General features: G+C 43.7%; 1 long non-coding RNA gene across 2 annotated transcripts in view; it reads left to right on the top strand.

Annotated features, from left to right (window-relative positions):
* The window catches only part of LOC115100198, a 332,354-nt gene that overhangs the window by 204,655 nt on the left and 103,425 nt on the right, over positions 1–24,274 (top strand). Inside the window, exons 1-2 of one of the 2 annotated variants that reach the window (XR_003858992.1) lie at positions 17,352–17,426; positions 19,881–19,991. This is a non-coding gene — a long non-coding RNA (uncharacterized LOC115100198). Of the gene's footprint in view, positions 1–17,351; positions 17,427–19,880; positions 19,992–24,274 lie in introns of those variants that run through there. The other variant, XR_003858993.1, reaches the window with a different exon arrangement.

Below are 24,274 nucleotides of genomic sequence, written 5' to 3' on the forward strand. Positions count from 1 at the left end.
AAGAGAAAAAGTTTTGAAATATAGTCCTGTGTATGAGTAGCACTAAAAGTTGTCATCTTACCATAAGCAAATGGATATGTTTTATCTGCAAAAAATGTAAGAATGTCAAAAAATACAAACAATTGACTGAGAGAACAAATGATTATAATATGTGCTGGTGAAGAAAAGACAAAGAGCTAGGGACATGATGTTCCTTAACATTTTTTTAACAATTTATTTATCATTTTTAAATCTATTAACAAGTTAATAAAACTTGACAAGAAAAGATACAATAGAGATCAGGTTAAACAAAATAAGGAAATAACATATTAGGAAATAAAAGATCTCAATAGTACACTGCCAGACCACTAATAAGGAGTGATCCAAATGCAAAAAAAAAGAAGAAAAAATAAAAGATTAAAAACAACAAAAAAACAAAACAACTGACCATTGCTAAGGGTAAGAATCTTCTCAGTCTCAGTTACTTGAAATTATATCGAAAGTGGACTCTTTAGAGATCAAAGGGGTCACCTTGCAAAATTCTGCTGATTCTATCAAGTTTGGTCTTCTATTCCTGCAGAATAAGCTGATAAATCTGGAAAATATTCTTCATCATCAAAATATCAGGATTTTCAATCTCCCCACCCCCCCCCTCAAAAAAAAAAAGGCTTATTACTCTTGAGGAAATGTTATGCAGATATTTTATGGAAATTTTATCTATCAAGGAAAGTCTGCTTCCACCTATTTCCAAAGCCTATTATCTTCCTGCAAATTCAAAAGTTCCTCAACCGAGTGGTACTCCTGTTGACCTTGGCCTTGTTGATAAACCTGGCAGCTGTGACTGCCCATCACCAAACACAAAGTATCATAGACACCAGATGTGAGATATAATTGGCCACAGCTTTATTATGATAAACAGTGTACAACAAATTTAGTACCTGAGCCATAACATAGGTAAACTAACCAAGAGCATCCTCCTCTGTGCAGACCGCACATCCCTCTGGCCCAGGCCAACTACAACCAAGCAAGGCCCTTTGCCTTCTGGGAGGTAATCACAGGGCGTCCCGATCACCTGTCGTGTCCAAGCAAAGTGGCTGCCCCACCGAAGTTTGTGGGCTTCCGGTCTGTCGCCGCACCGGTGCCAGCGGGACCTGGAGACAGAATGCCCCACTCGCATTGATGTTCTTTTTCATGTGCTGTGCACCATCACAAACTGAAACCCCCCTTCCCGGCTTGGGTACGCCTGCCAAAGTGCCTGAAGAGCCAGATGGCTTAAGGGAAGTTACAACTAATAACATCCATATGCCCCTGTTAATGTCTACATTGGAACATGGGAATCTGTCTGCCTGCCTGATATAATAAAAGCATGCCAATAAGCTGGATGGCAGTGTCTGGCAAACCAGACACTGCTGTGCGGGAGGCCACCCTGATTCGGAAATAGTGAGACCGAACTGCTCTGATTGCAGCGCAACACATTCAGGGAGCGATTGAGGATGGTGTTGACTGATACTTGCTCGGCGGGAGTTAGTTAGCATGCAACAGATATTGATTGATTACCACTGGAGGGCCAGAGCGCCTGATAATGCACCACGTTGGACACAGGGCATGAAGCAGACCCAGAACTCAGGCTAAGGTGACCAATTACCCGATTGCTCCCCAGTCAATCTGATCATTTTTAATCTACATATCCTGAATGAGCCTTCCTTCAGTGAATGAAATATCACAGGCTCGAAGACCAGAGAAGTTGTGTTCAACACTACCGACAGTGACAAGCTCACTCACATAATGTGTGGCAAAGAATGTAATGCGAAAAGCAGCTCAGAAGAAGGCCAGCTCAGGGTAGTCCATAATGATCAAATGTAAGCAGCTCCCAAAGCAAGTAGATGGTCATGAAAAATAAGGTGGCACGCATCTGGGATTTTGCGTTTTGCCCCACCTTGAAGACACACCAAACTGCAGAGTCCCTTACTGTTTTGGGCAAACCTTGAGTCAACATAGCCCACTAAATTGCTTTGGACTGTGCCTAGGGACATGCCACATCGCTTGACCTATGTGATACCAACCACCATTTGTGTGAAGGATGGAGGCCCTCAGGCAGGGGGAAGGTGTCTAAAGAAGCCCCGGACGTTGTTGAATCCTTAGATATGCTTGCCAGGTAAGTGGTGCAATCAACAAAGCAGCAGCAGGTTGAATGCATCCTGGCTCCTCCATATGTGCACGGAGATAGGCTTCGACTGCTCCTCAGCATCCAGAGTGAATCTTCAGAATTTCCCACTTTGAATAATAAAGACAATTAGCAATCTTGTTACAAAAAACAGGAACGTGCCTCATTTATGTCAAAATGTTTAACTGCAAGCAGCTCAGAACCATAAGCCTCCAGATCCCGCAACACCCAGCTCAAGTCTCCAAAATGAGGCCACCCAAACAGCGACAACATATTTCTGCCCAGAGGAAGAGATGTAGGCCTTATCTAGATCCACAACTTCCACTGCCGGATGAGCCGCCATGAGCACAGAGAAAGAGCCAAAGGGGCTGAATGCCTCACTAAAAAGGTAGGTTGCAATTGCAGTTGCTCTAGAACAAGCCCGGGAGAGAAGGGATGAAAGATTCAAACACTTCCACTGAGAGGCAGCCGCATGAGGGGATAAAAAGCAAAAGGGGCCAGGGCACCCTGCGTGGCTGCCCCCGCCCCCTGGGATGGCCCAGGGCTTCAGATCTCCCAGTGAGCTGTCCCATGCTACATGGCTGTGCCCCCTCCAGACAGGGCATCCACAAGGACCTCCCTTCTTTCCCCCACTTTTGCCCGTGGGTCCTGCGACCAAGGACAGGACATGCCCGAGACAGCGTGGGAGTATTGAGGGTGATCTCAGTGCCCCAGGGGCATTATCGGCCTGCACCAATGCTGCATATCAGGCAACAACATCACCCTATGTGGTGGGAGAGACTGCGTCCCCCTGCCGCCCTTGATTCTGGGTGCGCGGCGCCAGACTATCACCGGCATCTGTAAATGCCACGGCGCTGGGCCTTTCTCTTCATCTTTTTTGAAAGTTCAATGGATGACGCTGTTGTGCCTTTTACTTTACGTTTCACTTTTGCCTTGGACTCTGACCAGGAATTTATCTTGCAATTCTCTTTTTTCGTAAGAGAGAGATTGCTTTTTTTAGGGCTTAAGATTCATATTTTCCCAGATGTGTCCAAAGTAATGAAGTCTAAGAGGAAATAATTTCTATTGATGCATTCTGCTGTCTTGAATTTGGGGGCTTTTTTTCTGGCTTTATTTTCCTTGTAAATGTGTTGTTAAGTTCCAGGGGTTTAAATATGTCTTCTCTGATCCTTCCCAGCTAAATGTTTTTCTTATTGATAAAATCAGACAGGATATCGTCCTTTACATTTTTAAAAGAGAAGTGAAGTGATAAGATTTGAGTGGACAAAGAAGAAATTCCCAATTAGAATAAGATTGTTTTGTTTGGTTCATTCCAGTTTATGGACTTTGGTGGTGGTAATTTTCAGTACTAGACAAACTATCTATATTTGTGACATGCGGAATGATGAACCCTGAGCAACAGGAGGGCAGGGAGGTGAAGCAGGGGGCAGCTGGGCGACAGCCTGCAGCCGGCCGCACCACAGCATTGTGGTTTCGCCAGCCGCAGTGCGGCCGGCTGCAGGCTGTCGCAGGCATAGCGCCACTGTAAAAGTTGGTGCTATTCCCCGCGCTACTGCCGGCAGTAATGTTCGAAACCTTATCGCGGCTTGGAAAATAACCTCCTTGGTGTCAATTGCAAAAAAACAAAAAAAAAAACCTCAAATAAAAAATACTTCAGATAAAAAAAAGAAAAGCAAAAGCTAAAAGTAAGTATATTTTTTCTGATTGTCAGGCTGATGACATGGACCGTGTATAGCTCCTGCTTGGTTATGTCCACAAGTCACGTGTTTTCACTTTGTGATTAACTCTCCAGTTTTTATACTTGCTAGGCCCTCTGTGCCCATTCAAGGTATTCCTTTAGGATGAAAGTACCATCCAGTGCAGTGCTCTACCTCTAATTATGTCAATGGTGACATCTGAAGTCCCAGAGGCTTAGAAGAAGCTATAGCTCCAAATTGCAGGGGAAAAAATTAAAATAAAAAAAAACAACTACTAGTATTGAGTACTGTAGTGTTTACTGTGGAAGTATGTGTTGCTATGCTTGTGAGAAGGGACAGGGACAAAAGTCTGGGAAAGTGGTAGTGAGACTTTGGAGATCCTGAACAATAAAGGTCAGTTGCCTGTGTGTCTAATGGATGACAGTACCATTTTATTCCATTAAGGCATATTGACAATTTTAGACTGACTGCTTTATTCTTAAAAACATCAAGGTTACAGCTGTTACAGCTGCTCTATATCATTCTTATTGCATTTTTAGTGGTGTTAAGAATGCAAACTCAGAGAGACCTGGAAAACAAATGTGCTGTTGTAGAGCAGAAGCTTTTTCCAATAAATACGGTATCTCTGTTTTTTTGGATTTATTATACGCCTGCCTTACTAGAAAAGCAGAGATATCTAAACACTAGTAGCTTTGTAACATTATTTTGATTTATCTTCATTGATTTTTTTAAAATGTGCAACATTTTACATTAAATTGAAAGAGGCTTATTGCAAGAGCACAATGCATCAGGTTCTTAGATATGGCCAGACATGTCTTCAGTTGACTTTCCTTAATGCTTAATAGCTTAAATCAGTCAGTCATACCTGTGTTGATAAAAAAAAAAAAAAAGCTCATTGAACACAAAGGGCCTGATTCAAAGTCAGCACATGACCAAAATCAGTTTGATTGATTCACACGTTTCTGGTGAACAAAGTCCTGAGGCCTACCAACATATTAATCAAGTACAAACTTTCAACTGAACATATTTTCCTAAAGTAAGGTTTTAATTAGACTACATTCCATTCCAAAGGAAACCAAATCTTATTAGACTGGTCTGTGTGTGTGGAGATGTATCCCTAATAATGTTTTAATTTGGTGCGCTATCTAGGGATGTGAATCGGGCTTCGGATGATTGAAAATATCGTGATATTTTCAAAATCATCAGAAATCGGGGGCTCCCCCAAAACGATAGGAAAACCCCATGATATTGATCATGGCGGTTCCCTTATAGTTTTGGGGGAGGGCGGGAAGAACGGCACACAAAAATAACCCCTAAACCCACCCTGACCCTTTAACAGTAACCCCTTAGCTTCCCCTACCCTCCCGACCCCCCCAAAAAACTTTTTACAGGTACCTGGTGGTCCAGTGGGGGTCCCGGGAGTGATCTCCCGCTCCCAGGCCATCGGCTGCCACTAATAAAAATGGCGCCGATGGCCCTTTGCCCTTACCATGTGACAGGGTATCCGTGCCATTGGCCAGATCCTGTCACATGGTAGGAGCACTGGATGGCCAGCACCATGTTGTGCTCCTTCCATGAGACAGGGACTAACCAATGGCACCGGTAGCCCCTGTGACATAGTAAGGGCAAAGGCTATTGGCGCCATTTTGAATACTGGCAGCCGATGGCCCGAGTGCAGGAGATCGCTCCTGGACCCCTGCTGGACAACCAGGGCTTTTGGAAAGTCTTGGGGGACCCTCCTGACCCCCACAAGACTTGCCAAAAGTCCAGCGGGGGTCCTGGAGCGACCTCCTGCACTCGGACCGTTGGCTGCCACTATTCAAAATGGTGCCGATAGCCTTTGCCCTTACTATGTCACAAGGGCTACCAGTGCCATTGGTCAGCCCCTGTCACATGGCAGGAGCACAAGATGTCGCCGGCCATCCAGTGCTCCTACCATGTGACAGGATCCAGCCAATGGCATGGATACCCTGTCACATGGTAAGGGCAAAGGGCCATCGGCGCCATTTTGATTAGTGGCAGCCGATGGCCTGGGAATGGGAGGACGGCCCGGAGTAGGAGATCGCTCCTGGGACCCCCACTGGACCACCAGGTACCTGTAAAAAGTTTTTTTGGGGGGTTGGGAGGTTGGAGGAAGCTAAGGGGTTACTTTTAAAGGGTCGGGGTGGGTTTTTTGTTTATCAGCTCGGGCGCAGGACCGAAGAAAGCAACTTTATCCCATATGTTATATCACTGTAAGCATATGCATTCTTTTTGGCATGTGGTATCAGAGAAGGTTTCACAAATGCTTCAGTTATGCTATGTTGCGCTGAAGGTGGATCCTTGGCCTGGTGCAGGATTGGTACGGCCCTCTGGTCGGACCCAGAGAGCACCTGGAACGAGTTTTCCCACAAACCACCCGAACTGAAACCCGCCCCGAGCCAGAAAAATGAAGCTCATCTCTACTAAATAGTTGAAAGGGCTGAGACGCCTGATTGTTAATATACAAAAAGGCCTTGGGGGAATGATATAAAAATTGAATCCAGGCAATAAAATTGGGTCCAAAACCAAACCAACGTAGTGTGGCTAATAAGAAAGACCACTCGACTCGTCGAAGGCCTTTTCAGTGTCAAGGGATATGGCAGCTGCATGAACAAGAGAGGAAAAAAAATGTTCGTGAATATGAAAAAACAGGCGCGTGTTGGCTATGAGATGACGTTTAATGAATCCAGATTTATGCGGATGGACTAGCACACCCATATAATTGGACATTCTAGTGGCCAGTATCTTGGTGAATATTTTGTAATCTGTGTTTAAAAGAGAAATGGGTGTATAGTTAGCTGGGTTTGTGTTCTCGCGACCTGGCTTTGGAATCACCACTATGTAAGCATCAGTAAAGGCGGATGAAGAAGGACCTTGAGAAAGTATGGAGGAGAAGTAAGTCAATAAGTGAGGCGTAAGAGATTTCTTAAAGGCATGATAAAAGTCCATAGTAAATCCATCGGGTCCAGGCACTTTACCAGTAGCAAGAGAGGAAATAGCATCATTAATTTCTGAATCTAGAAGATTCATTTGTTCGGATGATAGTGAGGGGTGGGAAAGAAGTGAGAAGTCTTGGATCGCTTCTGGAGATGGATGAGCCTCAGATTGGTAAAGTGAAGCATAAAATTCACAGAAAACATGAAGTATGTCAGCATTCTTAGTAGCCAAATGACCAGAAGAAGAAACAAGTTTAACAATGTGTTTCCTATCAGACTTTTTCTTGAGATAGGATGCTAAGTGATGACCACATTTGTTGCTTCCAGCATAATACTGTGATTTAGAGTGAAAAAGATGAAACTGAACTTGTGAGCTAAGATGATTATATTGGTATCTCGCTTTTTGAAGCGAGAGTAATGTAGAAGACTGTAGGATGGTTAATATGTGCCTGTTCCATAGCTGAAACTTCCTGCTGAAGTGTAAGCAATTTCACTGCTTGAGATCGATGATGATGGACAGAGTAATTATGTCTCCTCGAATTGTAGCTTTAAAAGCATCCCACAAGATGTGGAAGCTGTCACATCAGACGTAGAATTAAGTTGAAAATATTCTGAGATTTTGTTGTATAGCAAGGCCTGAAAACTAGGCTCCAATAGGAGCATGGAGTTGAATCTCCATTGTCTAACCACCAATCATTAGCTATAGGTCCTCAGCTCCCACCCCACCCCCCCACAGGCAAAATTGTTGAATTTCCTTATTTCTATTGCCATTGAACAGATTGTATTCTGTTGGAAGTCCTCAGCTCTTCTCAATGTGAAGTTTTGGTGGCATTCTGTTTATATTATAAGTATGAAAAAGTTGTGGCAGTTCATTATAACAGAATTCCAATTTGGATAGTCATCTGGCGATCAGTAGACTATTATTTTCAGGACTTATAATGTCTTTTTCCTCCTTTCATGGTATTTATTTTTCTTATTATTATTGGTGGATACCATTTTCTGTGTTACTCCATGTTCATTTTCTGATGTTTGCATACGTATCTGTTGTAGATGTTTTTTGCTGTATATGTTGCCTGACATAATGTTGTTTTTTCTTTTATTCATATAAAATAATAAATAGATTTGAACAAAAAAGGGTAACTTCCTTACAAGGCAAACAAGGATTTAAATTCACAACAGCTCAAACAAAATTCAAAGCAACACTTACAGACCTGGCCCAGAGATTCATGGTTTTGTTGTGTGAGCAGATACTTTCAACTGGCTCAGAGCTTAAATAGGTTGTGCTATCCAAGGTTGGTCTCCCTTTGGATCAATGAGGGCTTCACAGGGTGTGTTCAAGCCTTCAATACCTGTAGGAATAAAACTCTTTTACCAAATCACTGCAACTAGCATGGGTCTTCCCATTCACAACTATTTCAAGATCAACTAGTCCTAACCCTTTCTAAGGGTAAACTCTGGGTAATCCCATGGACCATCTCTTCCCCCTCCAGTCCAAGATATGTTTTTAGGAACAATACATTACAAACTCAAAATTTCTTGAAAAAAAAAAAAGGTGTTATTCACTGACTGTAACTCCAGTTAAAACCAAAATCATGTACTTTAGGAGTCTAACTCTTGGAGATCAGAACTATTGATTATCTCAGAGGTGATCCCACTGACCTTATAGCATAGCCAGCATGGGGAAAATCCCATTTTAACAGAGTCAACTTGGACCCTGTATCTGCAAACTTCAAGAGGAACTGATCTGTAGAGTCCCAGAGAGCTTCTATACTCACACCTTTCTTACACTGCATGTTCAGTTCAACTTACACTTAATTTCTTAGTGCTGGCCTCATGGTTGTATCTACTCCATCAGAAGAATTAGTTTGTTCATCATCATATGTCATATATATGGCTGCCAGTAACTTTTCTTTTTTCTTCTAAAAAAAAGTATCCCAAACAAAGTCCCCTAAGGTTTTTCTAATGGCATGCTATAATCCACTGAAGTCTCCTCGGGTTCCACAAGTAGTCCTTCTTGTAGTCCCTGGGATATTGCCAAAGATCTTTTTCTCTCTTCTCTGTGCTCTAACTCCCACACAATGCACCTTACAGCCTCATCCCACTGAGATAAGGCTGTTGTGTCCAATAGGGATGTGCATTTGCTTAAAACAAAAGTGCAAAATACAACAAATAATTTTTTTTCATTTGCAGGGCATTTGTTTGTTTCGTTTTAAATAAATGCATCGTGCCTATGTCTAGACCCAAAGCCTACAGCATAGACCAAGGTCCAAAGCAGGGGCCACAGTTTATGCCCTAGGTAAGGTCCTGGCTTCAGGCCTATACTGAGGTGCCAGCATCGTGCTTGGGAGTAGGCCGAGACCCAAAGCAAGGACTGCGGCCTAGGCCCAAGAGTGACTCTGGGGTTTTGATGGAGGCCTAAACCATGGCCTTGGCTGAGATCTCCAAAAATTAAAAAAAAAAAAAAAAAAAATCAAGTATCTCTTGAAGGCTGGGTCCCATTGCGAAGGACTTAGCCTAGGCCCAGCACTATGATCCAACCCAAATGCTGGGTCCTGATGCCAGGGAGGATCCCAGTCACAAGACCAACACCATGACTTGACCCGGAGGCCGGGTCTCAACACTGGGGCCTTGGCCTAGGATAGGGCCCGTGCCCAGGTCTGATGTTGTGACCTGACCTGAAGGCTGGGACCTGATGCCAAGGTCTTGACCCAGGCCCAATTCCACAACCCTACCCATGGGCAGGGTCCTGACACCGAGGCCGAGGCCCAAACCCAGGCCCAACATCATGACGCTACCCAGAGGCCGGGCCCTGATGCCAAGGCTTCGGCCGAGAGGCTAGGTCTTGATGCCTGGGCCTCAGCCCAGGGTCAGACCTAGGCCTCAGATCCCAGGCCTGAGAGTTCCTTTTCATGCATCCTTTTCTTTCTTTACTTGAAAGCACAATGATTATGTCTGGGTCAGGTAATGACATTGTTTCTGGTTCTGGCCGAGGCATCAGGCCTGAATCCGAGCTGGGGCCTAGATGTATGGGTTAGATTGCCATAGCCTCAGCCTCAGCAAGGCTGAGGCTTTGGCCTAGTTCTAGCTAGTGGATCTCCACCGTACTGGGTTTGTGGCTGCTGGGGGATTCTGGCCCCAGAGGTTTTCCAGGAAGGTAGGAGGGAGGGATCATTTTTATTTTTTGGCTGTTTTGAGTGTTTGTTAATTGATTCATTTTTTTCACTCAAATGAAACAAATCAAGCAATCCACATACTGAAATTCATGAGAAAAAAAACCTTCCGAAAATGAACTGAAAAATGAAAACATTTTTTTCCCTTCACATCCCTTGTGTCCAGTTCATCTAGTTTGGATACAATAGGCCTCATCGTTTTGCCCACCTCAGAGGTACAAGCTTGATGGATCTCTTCCATAAGTTCCAACCTTCTAGCATGGGCAGCTATTATGACCTAGTCACTTGAGCCAGCACTGTACAGACAATTTGTCCTGCTCTTTCTCCTATTTCATTACCATTTGAGATGCCTGGGTTTACATATCACCAAATGCTTGTAATCCCTCTGCTTGGGTGACATGATTTTTTCGAGAGGCACTGTGCCATATTGTGCCCAAGACCTCTACACCATAGGCATAAGGGCATAGGTTTTCCTAAGCCTGGTTCCCAGGAAGAACAATCTTGAGATTGTTTTTCTCATAGGCAACAGGTAAGGACCAACAATGGGTAAGCTGGGGGTTGTCATTATCCCAGAGCCCTACTTCGCTCTCCTTAGCATTCACCTAGGCAAACATCAATACACAAATACTGTTATTTATTTAGTCTTCCAGCAATGTGGATGACTGAGCCAACTTATCTCATTCCTAAATCCAAAGTGAAATTGATGCCATAAGAGATGCTTGTTCCATCCCATCATCTGCTTGTCGTTGACATAAACATGCCTTTCATAAGAAAAGACAGAGCCTGTCCCCTACTTAAGCTCTGACAAGTCTCTCTCTATAGTATTTTTCTAATGTGAGTCAGAGAACCTTTTTTTTAATTCTTGGAGAAATGAATCCCAGGTTATGTATCCAGATCCTATTCTAGCAAATTGGTGGCCAGTTTCAAGGCATCCCTTGTAAACAGGATTACTGTGCAGAACAATTCATGATTGTTTAACTAAATTATTCTGGGCCCAATATTCAAAGCTTTCCATTTCAGCAACCTGGTTGAATATAATACACGGTATATTCAGCAGCACAGCGGCAAGTCTAAAGTAGCCAATTAACTTATGAGGCTAAGACCAAATATCGCTATTTAGCAATATGTTATATGGTAAAGTCCCTCCACCCCAGTCCACCCACTGCCCTGTCACAACTTATGGGGCCGATGCAAACCAGTGCACTCAGCTGAGCGCACTGTTTAACCCATGGTCAGATGTGCGTTTTGGACAGCCCTTTTGCTACCAGGGGATTAGCACATCCAGAAAGTACGTCCAATGTGCCGCCGAACTAACAGCACTTATCACATGCAAATTCATGTCAATGAGGCCATTAGTTAGTCACTAACTAACTATGTGCATCCTATCCAATCCGGCTTTACTGTACATCCTCCGACTTAATATTGTGGCAACATTAAGTCAGAGGAACGAAAAGTTTAAAAGGTTTAAAAAAAAAAAAAACGCCGGTGGTCAGGTTAGGGAAATGGATGCTCAGTTAACCAGCATCCATTTCCCTAACCCGTGGCTGTGCATCGGTTAGAATAACAGATGCGGATAAATTCAGCATCTGTTTTATTAACCCGCGGACAGCCAACCTCTTCTGGGTGCCAGCTGCCAAGGAGGTGCTAGGAGCGCTCAATTGACCCTAGTGCCTGCTTGGCAGTGCGACTCCTAATTTAAATATAGCATGGTGCCCCCAGGAGAGGTACCTGGGCACACATTAGGAAAGCGGGCGCTGAACACTCAGCACCCTCTTTCAGTGCAGTTTTTTTGCATTGGCCCCTATGTGTCTAACATTTTTGCCATATAACTTGTTTATGAGGCAAATCGTCCACTGCATATTCAGTGGCCTCTACTTAACTGCAAACGTCCTATTTATCCAGTTAAGTAGTGCCGAATGCACTTTGAATACTGGGCCACCTGGATATAGTTTGAAGTGCATCTGACATAGGTACAAAAATCCCTCCTGCTTCCGTCAAACCGCTCTGGAGGAAAGGAGTTAGGGGCTAGAACATTCTTTCTGACTGCAGCTTCCAGTTGCTGCTACTTCTGTTGCAATGTCTGAGTTGCTTCTTCCTAGCGAGTTTGTGATGCCTGGAACTTCTGCAGCAAAGAACTGCATCTGTGTTGTTGCTGATTCTCCAATGTAGCCATTGCCAAAAACTGTGAAAAGGCACAAAAAGCTCTTTTTGAATTCAGGTGGCAATCGGTGTTCAAGGTCTCTGTCTTGGAGCAAGGGCTTGAACCAGCGTAAAACAGGATTCCAAAGCAAATGCATTGCAGATGTTGGCATGCTACGTCGACGGAGAGTTGCAGCTGTGAATGGACTCACACACACTCTAAATTAACAAAATAAATCAAGGAAGCAAGCAACACCAGATTTATCAGAACACTTACTTTAATTCAGGCAGGAATCATTTCTTTATCCTAGATAACCTAATGAAAAACATACTTCAGCTCTACCCCTTCTTTCGTTCAGCTGCTTTTTGTAGCCAAACAAAGCTGGAAGCAGCACATTGTAGTTGGATCTTTAGTTTTGTGCTGGTGCAGTCTGTCAGAGACTATCAGGACACAGACAGTCATGACATAAATCCACATTCCTTAAGTGGCAAACTCAGGCTCCAACATAGTAGTTCACAACACCTTTCGGTAAAAAATTGTTTCCTTACATTATTCTTAGTCTATCTCTTTCACCCTCATTCTGGGGTCTCCTTTCATGGAAAGAGACTTACCTCCTGTACATTAATATCTCTGAAATATTTAAATGTCTCTATCATATCTCCCTTTTCTTGCCTTTTCTCTCGGGGATAAATATTCAGATCTTTGTCTGTCCACATATAGGGGTAGATTTTCAAAGGGTTGAGCGCGTAAGATACGCGCGTGACCCCTGAAAACCTCCCCCTGCCTCCCCCTGCGCGCGCCGAGCGCAAAGCCTGGGACGCGTGGCGTGGCCTGAGCCTCCAGGCACAGCGGCCATTTGCCACTGTGCCCGGGATCGCGGGCCGGCTGTCGGCCGGCGAGCGTAACTTCCTCAACAAAGGTAAGGGGGGGGGGGTTTAGGTAGGGCTGGGGGGTAGGGGAAGGGAGGGAGGGTACGGGGGGCGGAGGGAACGGAGGCAGGCTGCGTGGCTCAGCACTTGCATGTTGCACAATTGTGCACCCCCTGCCGCGTGCCGACCCTGGATTTTATAACATGCGCGTGGCTGTGCGAGCATTTATAAAATCGGGCGTAGATTTGTTCGCGCCGGGTTGCTCGAACAAATCTGTGCCCAGGCGCAGGTTTTAAAATCTGCCCCATACTATATAATGAATATAAATGACCAGTTTGGCAGCTACTCTCTGGACCAGCTCCAGCCTTTTTATATCCTCTTGATGGTGCAGTCTCCAGAACTGTACACAGTATGCCAGACAAGGTCTCATCGGGAACTTTAACAGGGCAATATCACTTCTTCTTTATTCTGATCATTCCTCTTCCTATGCACAATATATTACTGGTCTTTGCTGTCATCTTATAGACCTGTTTGGACACCTTAAGTTCATTAGATATGATCACCCCCAGCTTCTGCTCTTGTTTTGTGCATATAATTTCACCCCTAGACTGTACCACCACCTTGGACTTTTGAAGCCCAATGCACAACTGTATATTTTAGCATTAAGTCTTAGCTGCAGGCTCTAGATCATTCCTCAGGCTTCACTAGATCACTTCTCATGTTTTTCAAACCTTCCTGGCTGTCCATCCTGTTGAAGGTTTTGGTATCATACACAAAAAAACAAAACCTTTCCCAATAGCTCTATGCAATAGAGATGTGAATTGGAACCGGAATCTGAACGGTTCCGGTTCCGATTCAAATCTTAAAATTTTTATTGTCCGGCCCGATTGGGTTTTTGTTTATCGGCTGCGCTCAATCCGATAAACAAAAAACCCACCCCGACCCTTAAAAACCGACCCCTTAGCTTCCCCCACCCACCAGACCCCCCCCTGAAAATATTTTAAACTTACCTGGTGGTCCAATGGGGGTGCAGGGAGCGATCTCCCACTCTCAGGCCATCGACTGCACTAATAAAAATGGTGCCGATGGCCCTTTGCCCTTACCATGTTACAGGGTATCCGTGCCATTGGCCGGCCCCTGTCACATGGTAGGAGCACTGGATGGCCGGCACCATCTTTAAAAATGGCGCCGGCCATTCAGTGCTCCTACCATGTGACAGGGGCTGGCCAATGGCACGGATACCCTGTCACATGGTAAGGGCAAAGGGCCATCGGCGCCATTTTTATTAGTGGCAGTCGATGGCCTGAGAGCAGGAGATTGCTCCCCCTCACCCTCACTGGACCACCAGGTAATTTTAAAACGTTTTTGGGGGGGTTGATTTTTAAAGGGTCGGTGGGTTGGTTTTTTTTCGGGCCATCAGCGCAATTTTTATTAGTGGCATCAAAATGGAGCTGATGGCCTGAGAGCGGGAGATCGGTCCCGGGGCTTCCACTGGACCACCAGGTACTCGTAAAAAGTTTTTTGGGGGGGTTTCGGGAGGGTGGGGGAAGGTAAGGGTTTAGTTTTAAAGGGTCGGGGTGGGTTTAGGGGTTGTTTTGGTGTGCCGGTTTTCCCGCCCTCTCCCCAAATCCCCGATTTACGATTTTTCACGATAAATCGGGGGAATTCCTATTGTATCGCGCACTCTAACAATTTTTGATGATTTATAAAATATCGGACGATTTTTTAAATCGTCAAAAAACGATTCACATCCCTACTATGCAATATCACTTAGGAAAATGTTGAAAAGAACCAGTCCAAGGACCAATCCCTGCAGCACCCTATTTATAATGCCCCTTTCCTTTGTTGCCTCCCATGCATCAAGTTTCTAACCAAATCAATCACTTTAGGCCCCATATAAATAGTGCTCATTATAGGATGAAGTTTCAAAATATTGAATGTGTAAAAATGAGCATTTATGCATGTAAGTAGCCTCTACTCGTGCATTTAATATTTTATAAAAGTCAAAAATGCACATGTATATTCACTTTCATATACACACATATGCATATAAAAAAGTGGTAGTCTAGGGGTATTCAAGGGCAGGGCCAACTTTTAAGCATGTAAGTTATTTTAAAAGACACACTTGTAGATTTGCCAATTTACTTGCATAATTTTATACCTGGCATAAGTGATAATAAATGTGCTTATTGTGCAGTACTGACTGGCTGAGATCTGGGTGAACTGGTAAGTGTTCAAGCTGAAGAAAAAGGAGGGTCTGGATGATCTGGAGAAGGCAAACAGCTGGACTAATTGGTAAAACTGTTAATTATTATTTGGTAATTTCACTCACGTGCACATTTTGGAAATACATAGAATCGTAGAAACATGATGGCAGAGACTGTATGGCCCATTCAGTCTGCCTATCCATCCAATCAATTTAGCATTATATTTTTCAGCACATCCTTAGAAATCCTCTCTAATTATCTCATGCTTTCTTGAATTCGGTTATTGTGTTTGTCTCCATCACTTCAACTGTGAGGCTTTTCTACATAGCCACCACCCTCTCAGTAAAGAAATATTTCCTAAGATTATTTTTGAGTCTACCCCCTTTCAACCTCATTTCATGACCATTTTCCAATGAAAAAGGCTCACCTCCTATGCATGGAAACTTTTCAGATATTTGAAAGTGTCTATCTTATCTCCCCTATCTCGCCATTCCTCTAGGGCAGTGGTCCCCAACCCTGTCATGGGGGCCCACCAGCCAGTTGGGTTTTCAGGATATCCACAATGAATATGCATGAGAGAAAATGTGCATGCACTGCCTCCATAACATGCAAATTTTCTCTCATTCATATTCATTGTGGATATCCTGAAAACCTGACTGGCTGGTGGGCCCCCAGAATGGGGTTGGGAACCATTGCTCTAGGGTATGCTAGAGATGTGCATTTGTCATAACTGTTTCAGCAGGTATGCACGCACCTCACCAACTTACTAGCACACATGGGAAATGGAGAGTATGTGCATATTTTTAATAATGAGATATATGCATACTATCCATTTTCCTGTGTATACTAGAAAGTCAGCAAGATACACACATACTCATTGAACCAGATATAAAAAAGGCACATCCCTAGGTAATACATGTTTTTGATCTTTATGCCCATATGCTTTATAACAAAGACCACTGACCATTTTAGTAGCCTCCCTCTGGAACATCTTCACCCTGCTTATATCCTTTTGAAGGTTCAGTCTCCAGAATTGTACACAGTATTTCATGTGAGGTTTCACCAGGGGCCTATACAGGGCAGTATCACCTCCCTTTTCTGCATAGGTAGAGGAATGATCAGCAGAAAAAGGGTGGTGAATATAATGATTTCTAAACATAAATCTTCATATATGTAAGCCATACTTTATTTTCGCATGTAAAAATATAGATGCATATATTTTTTAAATAGTTAAGGGTGATGCCACCATGGGGTTCGCTGTCTGTCACTGTCTTCTGGAAGTGTCTCCAATGGGTTTCACAGCCCTCCTTGTGATCAAGGGTAATAATTTACTTGTCTGGGGTAAGTCTCAAAGGCACTCCCAACTGGGGTCTTGAACCCCCTCTTCACCTGGTCTCCACAGTCAGACCCTTGTCCATTAGAGATGTGAATTGGAACCGGAATTGGTTCGGTTCCTGTTCTGATTCAAATCTTATCATTTTTATCGTCCAGCCCGAATGGTTTTTGTTTATTGGCTGCGCCCAATCCGATAATCAAAAAACCCACCCCGACCCTTTAAACGTGACTCCTTAGCCTCCCCCACCCTCCCCCACCTCCCCAAAAACGTTTTAAAATTACCTGGTGGTCCAGTGGGGGCGCAGGGAGCGATCTCCCGCTCTCGGACCGTTGGCTGCACTAATAAAAATGGCACCGATGGCCCTTTGCCCTTACCATGTGACAGAGTATCCGTGCCATTGGCCGGCGCCTGTCATATGGTAGGAGCACTGGATGGTCGGCCAATGGCACGGCCATCCAGTGCCTACCATGTGATGGCTACCGGTTTGTTTTCTTGGACCACACAATAGCTTAAAACAGATTTCAATTACATTAGAAATAGTTTTAGATTTGTGGTTAATTAACTAATGAAATCTGCTCACTCCCTTAATCCCAAAAGTTTGCTTTAACTCATAAAGTTCTGCCTCAGTTTGCTGCAGGGCTCTCTTGGCAGACTCAAGTTGTACTTTAAGTACACTATTCTCTGCCTTATAGCTTTCTGCTGTAATGACTGGGAATTGCAAAAGAAGTATTTGCTCTCCTTGTTGCTTACTTACTATTGCTAACTCTTCATTGCATTCTGGCAACTGTTTGCATTGCTTACTTAAGGGGATCTTTTTGTATCTCTATCGCACAGTTGGGACAGCAAGAGGAGGAGTCGGGGGTGGCGTCGGGGCAGACGCTGTGGAAACTTCGCTGGCAGCGAAAAGGTAAGAACCGGTGACAGGGGCTGACCAATGGCACCGGTAGCCATTGCACTCCGGCCATCTAATGCCAGTACTCAAAATGGCGCCAATAGCCTTTGCCCATACTTTGTCATAGGGGCTACCGGTGCCATTGGTCAGCCCCTGTCACATGGTAGGAGCACAAGATGGCGCCGATGACCATGTGACAGGGGCTGACCAATGGCACCGTAGCCCCTGTGACAAAGGCTATCAGCGCCATGATGAAACCGGCACCGAGGGTATGAGAGTGCAGGGGATGACTCCCGGACTCCCCGCTGGACCACCAGGGAGTTTTGGTAAGTCTTGGGGGGGTCAGGAGGGTGGGGGGTTGTAGTTAATTTTAATTTTAGCTGGGACACGAATAGAAATCGCCGTTTTAACGCATCTGGGCGCCATACGGCCGAATGCAACGTATCTGCTCCCCGACGAATCCGAATCACAAATGCAATGTATGGCGTCCCTCTGCACATCCCTACACACTGCATCCAAGGAGTAAATTGAGGTATGTGAGTAGAGAGTTCCAGAGGGTAGGACCAGCAATAGAGAGGGCTTGATCCCTCATGGAGGTGAGTTGTGCCTTCTTGAGGGAAGGCACATGGAGAGTTCCTTTGTGGGTTGCTCTGGTGGGGCGGTTAGAGACTATAAAGTGGAATGGTTCATCAAGCCAGTTAGAATTGTGTCTGTAGATGGATTTATGAATAATGGTAAGGGTTTTATAGAGGATGTGTGAGGGGATTGGGATCCAATGGAAGTCTTTAAGGATGGGGGTGATTTGCGGGCATTTGTGATGATCCTCGCTACAGCATTCTGGAGCATCTGAAGCGGTTTTATGGTGGAGTAGGGAAGACCTAGGAGAAGGGAGTTGCAATAGTCCATTTTAGAGGAGAGGGTGGCCTGAATGACAGTACGGAAGTCATGGGTGTGAAGTAAGGGTTTTAGTAAATAAACAACTAGGTAGCCTTCTTACAATTAAATAATTTTTATTATCAAGAGGAGTAAAGGAACAACTACAGAATCTTATTAAAAGCAAATAAAGTACAATGGATTCAAAGGTACTGGGATCGAATCTATGCTAGCTACCTGCAAAGTAGCAGAAAAAAGATGCCAGTCAAATGGTCCTTTGTTTTAACCAAAACTTTATACTGTTCTTATCTCTGTCATACCATCTCCCCTTTGCCATTATTTGGTATTACTTCTCACATTGTCTCTGGTATCTTTAACATTCCTGAGCCCTGAGCACATGTCCACCACAGAGCTTAGAATGTTTCTGTTTCTTTTTTATTTATTGCACATTTATACAAATACCGACAAGCAAATACTTATTAGCAAGGAGCTTTACAACAACATTCATTTAACATTAATATAATCACAAGAAATATATAATCAATATACTCCAAGAAAAATGTTATGGTCATTGCAACAAGTCCACTATATGGTGGATCCTCAACACATTTGAAGGCTCAAATAATAAAGAAATTATTAAGGCAATATAGCTTTTGGACTTACAAAATCATTTTAGAGAACTTTTACAGCATTATTGAGGTATTGCAGTTTCAAGCTTATCGTCAGTGGGAGCTAAAGAAATTCTATCAGATATAAACTTTGATAGCTGTGATGGACAGAAAAATATATAATTAACCTCTTCATATCCAATGCAACATTTGCATGGAAATTTTAATTTAAACATGGCACCCATTTGTAATAACTGAGGTCTCATAATTAAAAATTGTCATCTTCTTTTTTGGGTGTCTCTTGCTACATCAGGAAATATTTGCACTTTCATCTGTAGAAACAATTCTTTATTACGAAAATACTATTTTATTACCAAATCTTTATCAGTGTCTAGTAAGAATGATACAATTAAAGTTGATGGTTGAGCTACTTCTGTATCTGACGATTCCAGGATTTCTGATACATTCAAAGTTGTTAAAGATTGAAAATCCTGTTTCTCACTATGTTTTAATCTCATTGCCAGTGTATAATATACTCTAGTTAATGGTGGAAGTGTATATTGGGAGAACTTCAATATTCCTATCGCATACCTACTCCACATATCTCTAGCCAAGACCAGTGGCACTTTAGGAAAGTTTATCAGTCTTAAATTTTTTCCTCGCAATTGGTTTTCCAAATTCTCCACCTTTCTTCCCAGAAGTTGATTTTCCTTAATTACTGATAAATATTGATCACTCATATTCCCAACATTTCTTTGTTTTGATTGTCACATGATCTTTATTTATATTTTCCTCTTGTATTCTTTTTTATATATAACTTATTTTCAGCTACCTTTTTTTTTTTATCAAAGGAGTTAGTTGTAAGGAAATATTTTCATTTAGTAAAACTTTGTAAAACTTTAGTAAAACTTTGTTTCAAGAGAAAAGGTTGCCGGTCTCACCATCGGAGTTGTCTTGACTTGTAAAAGTTCTTTTATCCTTTACACAGTTGATTCGGCCTCCAACTGCCTCTTTCCTCCCACTGCAATCTCACCGGAGTCACCAACCACTTTGATCTCCAACGCAGTCTCATCTGATGTTACCTATCCTGAACTTCCAGGTATGTTGAGCTCATCATCCCATGCCAGAGAGCTCCCCCGCTGGATTTCTTTCATCACCGCGGGGTTCTCTGGTGGCGTTCTCAACACTGGAGATATTGATGTTATTGAATCTTGGAGGTGATCTGTTGTACCAATGCCTTCCTGGATCCCCTCCCTCGATTGCCTTCCCGGTTGGGTAAGTCTAGTTATCACATGGGCGTCCATCGGGCCAACCACCGGTATCACAGTTGGGGCTTCTATTTGGCCCCTCACCCTTGCCCGTCTTTTTCGTCCCGAATGTGGAATTTTGTTGAAGAAATCTCTATATAATCAGGCAAAATATATCAGGACGCTCACCATGGCTCAGTTATGATGCCATCTTGGATCCCCAGTGCTTAGTATTTATGTGCTCCTTAGCATATATGTGTGAAATCTCTTGGTGTTTCGGATTAAATATTTTAGATCCATGCATAGGAAATGATAAGAAATAGTAAAGGCTAAGATCAAAGGTTCTGTGAAAATAATTAGGATCAAAGCTTTGCATATAGGTGGCTGTTTTCTGGGACCTTTGAACTATATCCTCATCTTATTCCTCCCTCTGCAGATACACAGAGAAGTTTTTTGCTCTACAATCTGATTCTACCAGATGGAAAACACAAAGGGGAAGATTTGAAAATCCCTATGCCCGTAAATCCAGCCAGATTTTCGCGCACCTATGTTGCATAGGCTGCTGGCACGCGCAAAGCCCCGGGACACACATTAAGTCCCAGGGATTTGCTTGGGAGGTGTTGGGGCGTATCAGGGGTGTGTGGGGGGTGGCACGGCATTCGGGGGCATTCCAGGGGCGGGGCTGTGGGCATGGTGCCAGCCCGGGGGCATTCCGGGGCCATGACCGAGGCCTCCAAACCAGCCCCCAGGCTGGAGAATGGTGCGCTGGCAGCCCGCTGGCGTGCGCAAGTTACACCTGCCTCAGGCAGGTGTAACTTTCTGCCCAAAGGTAGGGGGGGGGATTTAGTTAGGGCTGGGGGGTGGGTTAGGTATGGGAAGGGAGGGGAAGGTGGGGGGGGGGGGGCGGAAAAAAATTCCTTCCGAGGCCTCTCTGATTTCGGAGCAGCCTCGGAGGGAACAGAGGCAGGCTGCTCAGCTCGGCGCATGCAGGTTGCACAATTGTGCACCTCCCTGCACGCGCCGACCCTGGATTTTATAACATGCGCGCGGCAGCGCAGGCATGTTATAGACTTGGGCATAGATTTGTTTGCGCCGGGTTGTGTGAACAAATCTACGTCCGCACATAACTTTAAAAATCTACCCCAAAGTGAGAACAACTTGAAGGCTCCTTGCTTTCTGTACTATAATTTAACTGAAAAAACTGGAATGCATTGAAATGCAGGATGATCATTTGCAAAAATATTATGTTATTTTGTTGAATAAATGTGCAGAATTAACAAAATTTGAGATGGCGTTTTAAAAACCCTGCATGCACATCAACTGGGGGATACGTGCATAAGTCGAGCTTGCACACGCTGACTGAATTTTAAAAGCTGTCTGGATATGCATATACCTCCTGCTGAGTACTAGGGATATGCAACAGGGACGGATACATTAGATTCGGTATTCGTATTTGTCGGAACCCAAATCCGTTACATCCGTTTTCAGGGGACCCTGATTCGTCCATTAGTTATATATGGGATTTGTTTCCCATTAAAGTTTAAAAAATCCCCTTCCCAACCCTTTAAACTTAACTACAACCCCCCACCCTCCTGAACACCCCCCAAGTCTTGCCAAAATTCCCTGGTGGTCCAGTGGGGGTCCTGGAGCGATCTGCTGCACTCGGCCTGTCGGCTGCCGGTATTCAAAATGGCACTGATAGCCTTTGCCCTTGCTATGTCACAGGGGCTACCGGTGCCATTGGTCGGCCCCTGTCACATGGTAGGAGCAATGGACAGCTGGCGCCATCTTGTGCTCCTACCATGTGACAGGGGCCGACCAATGGCACCGGTAGCCCCTGTGACATAGTAAGCGAAAAGGCTATTGGTGCCATTTTGAATACCGGCAATCGATGGCCCGAGTGCAGGAGATTGCTCCAGGACCCCCGATGGACCACCAGGGACATTTGGCAAGTCTTGAGGGGGTCAGGAGGGTGGGGGGTTTATTCGTTAATGATACATTGCATTCGTAGGGGTTCACCATACGTTTCAGAAACCCACGAATGCAATGAATAGGGACCTATACGTTGCGGATTGTGCATTCGTTCAAAACGAATGCACTTCCCTACTGAGTGCTCATCTCACTCAATTTCAAAAAGGTGCATGGTCTATGTATGGTCTGGGTTGGGCATGGCCAAGAAATGTGCATTTAAATACTTATGTATCCTGGTGTGTGCCCAGGTCCTCTGACATGTTACTTTACTTCTCCTATGGAGGATGTGTATCTGTAAAAAACAATTAAAAAAATCTAGCAATTTAGAAAAGGGTTAAAGGGTCTAGGGTAACTGGGGGGAGTGCAAGCTTTAAAGAAGAGGTGTTTGGATGACCTAGCTCAATACTGAATGAACTGGTGGACAGACTGGTGAAACTAGTCATGATGTGGACAAATGCACCCTGGCTTATGTGGAAGAAACATGATTTACGCAATTAGGCATGTGCACAATTGAATGTGTGTGCACATGTTCAAGTGGCTAATTTACTTTGGAACATGTAACAGTGTAACATTGAAACGTTGTAACCAAACATTATGGGTTTGTACATTAATAGAGGTAACTTGCAGTATGCCATTATAGGATTGAACATTGATAGTTAACTTGCAGTATATCAATAAATAGTAGGGATGTGCAGAGCAAAGGTTTATGTTCATAAGTCCATAAGTCGAAAGGGGGTCCCATTTGCGGTCAATATGGACATATGGAGAATTCCATAAGTTGAGTCTATGTCCATACGTGCAAATAAAAATTTAAACCCCTCACCCACCTTAATCCCCCCCCCCCCCCCCCAAGACTTACCACAACTCCCTGGTGATCCAGCGGGGAGTCAGGACGCCATTTCTGAACTCCTTTGCAAGGAGCACGTGACGTCGGCGCCACGTCGGAGTGACGCAGCGTCACGTGATTCCCCGCGGGTTCGCTCCGGGACCCTCGTTGGGCCCAAAAGGAACTTTTGGCCAGCTTGGGGGGGCCTCCTGACCCCCCAAGCTTATTCAACATAGCTATGTTGAATAAGTTGGAAATCCGATCGTTTTCGCCTCATCACTTTTTTAAGTTAAAAAATAAAAGTTGCGTTTTACATTTAAGTTCAAAACGAATGCACACCCCTAATAAATAGTGATTATGTTAACTGTAGATGAAACCTTGACATTTTTATGTATCTAAGTATAGTACGACTGTTATGCTGTCTGTGGGGGATAGGTAGGTATTTTCTCAATAGATTAGTAGAATATTATTGTAACATGATTCATAGAATAGTAGCACTAGAGCAATATGAAGCAGTAGTGGTAGGATATTTAACTTTTCATACTGTTTCCTAACATTTTTACAATTTCGTTTTTCATATGATTTTCATATATTTGTGTTTGAAAAACCTGAATGATTTTCAGATTAAAATGATGTTATGCCCATTCCTAGTAACTAAATATCAGAGAACAATGATAATACTCTATCCCAGTCTCATTTACCTTTCCAGCCATTTGTTTCCTTTCTTCATAAATGTTTTACATTTTTAAACAGAGTTTCCTTATCTATGTAAATGTTATTGAAGGTCTAACCGATTGCATATTCAGCGGGCTGGATTTACATCACTAAACACTATGCATGGCTTGTCACATTAATTGATTTTGCACGTGTTTACTGATTTATGTTTAGCAATTCATTGATGCAAATGCTGACCAACACTTAGCTAGATATTTGGAGGTCACGGAAGCCCTCTTTTTAAAAATAAATCGAGAGGAGGCGATTGTGCATTCATAACAGATTGCATGCTCCTAGACGAGCACTATGTAATCCCTTAGCATATAACGAAATACCAAAAAAGCAAACAGTAATTATATGTCAAAGGCTCAGAATAGTTAAAGATAGCACAGTTCACATTATAAAATACAAGCCTGAAGCTGTATTACTGAGAACAACTCTTAAATCCACCATTTTTAAAAACAAAAAGGCAAACTGGGAAAAATAAAACGAAACAGCAGTGCACACAAAATCACCTTACAGGACTGCAGAAAATCAGAGACAAAGTCCATTCTTAGATACATAGCTAAATCCCTTTGACCAATGTCCTCCAACTATTTTGACAGTCTTTACATACCAGAAAGC

This window comes from Rhinatrema bivittatum, chromosome 10, assembly GCF_901001135.1.
Source record: "Rhinatrema bivittatum chromosome 10, aRhiBiv1.1, whole genome shotgun sequence".
Classification (NCBI taxonomy): Eukaryota; Metazoa; Chordata; class Amphibia; order Gymnophiona; family Rhinatrematidae; genus Rhinatrema; species Rhinatrema bivittatum.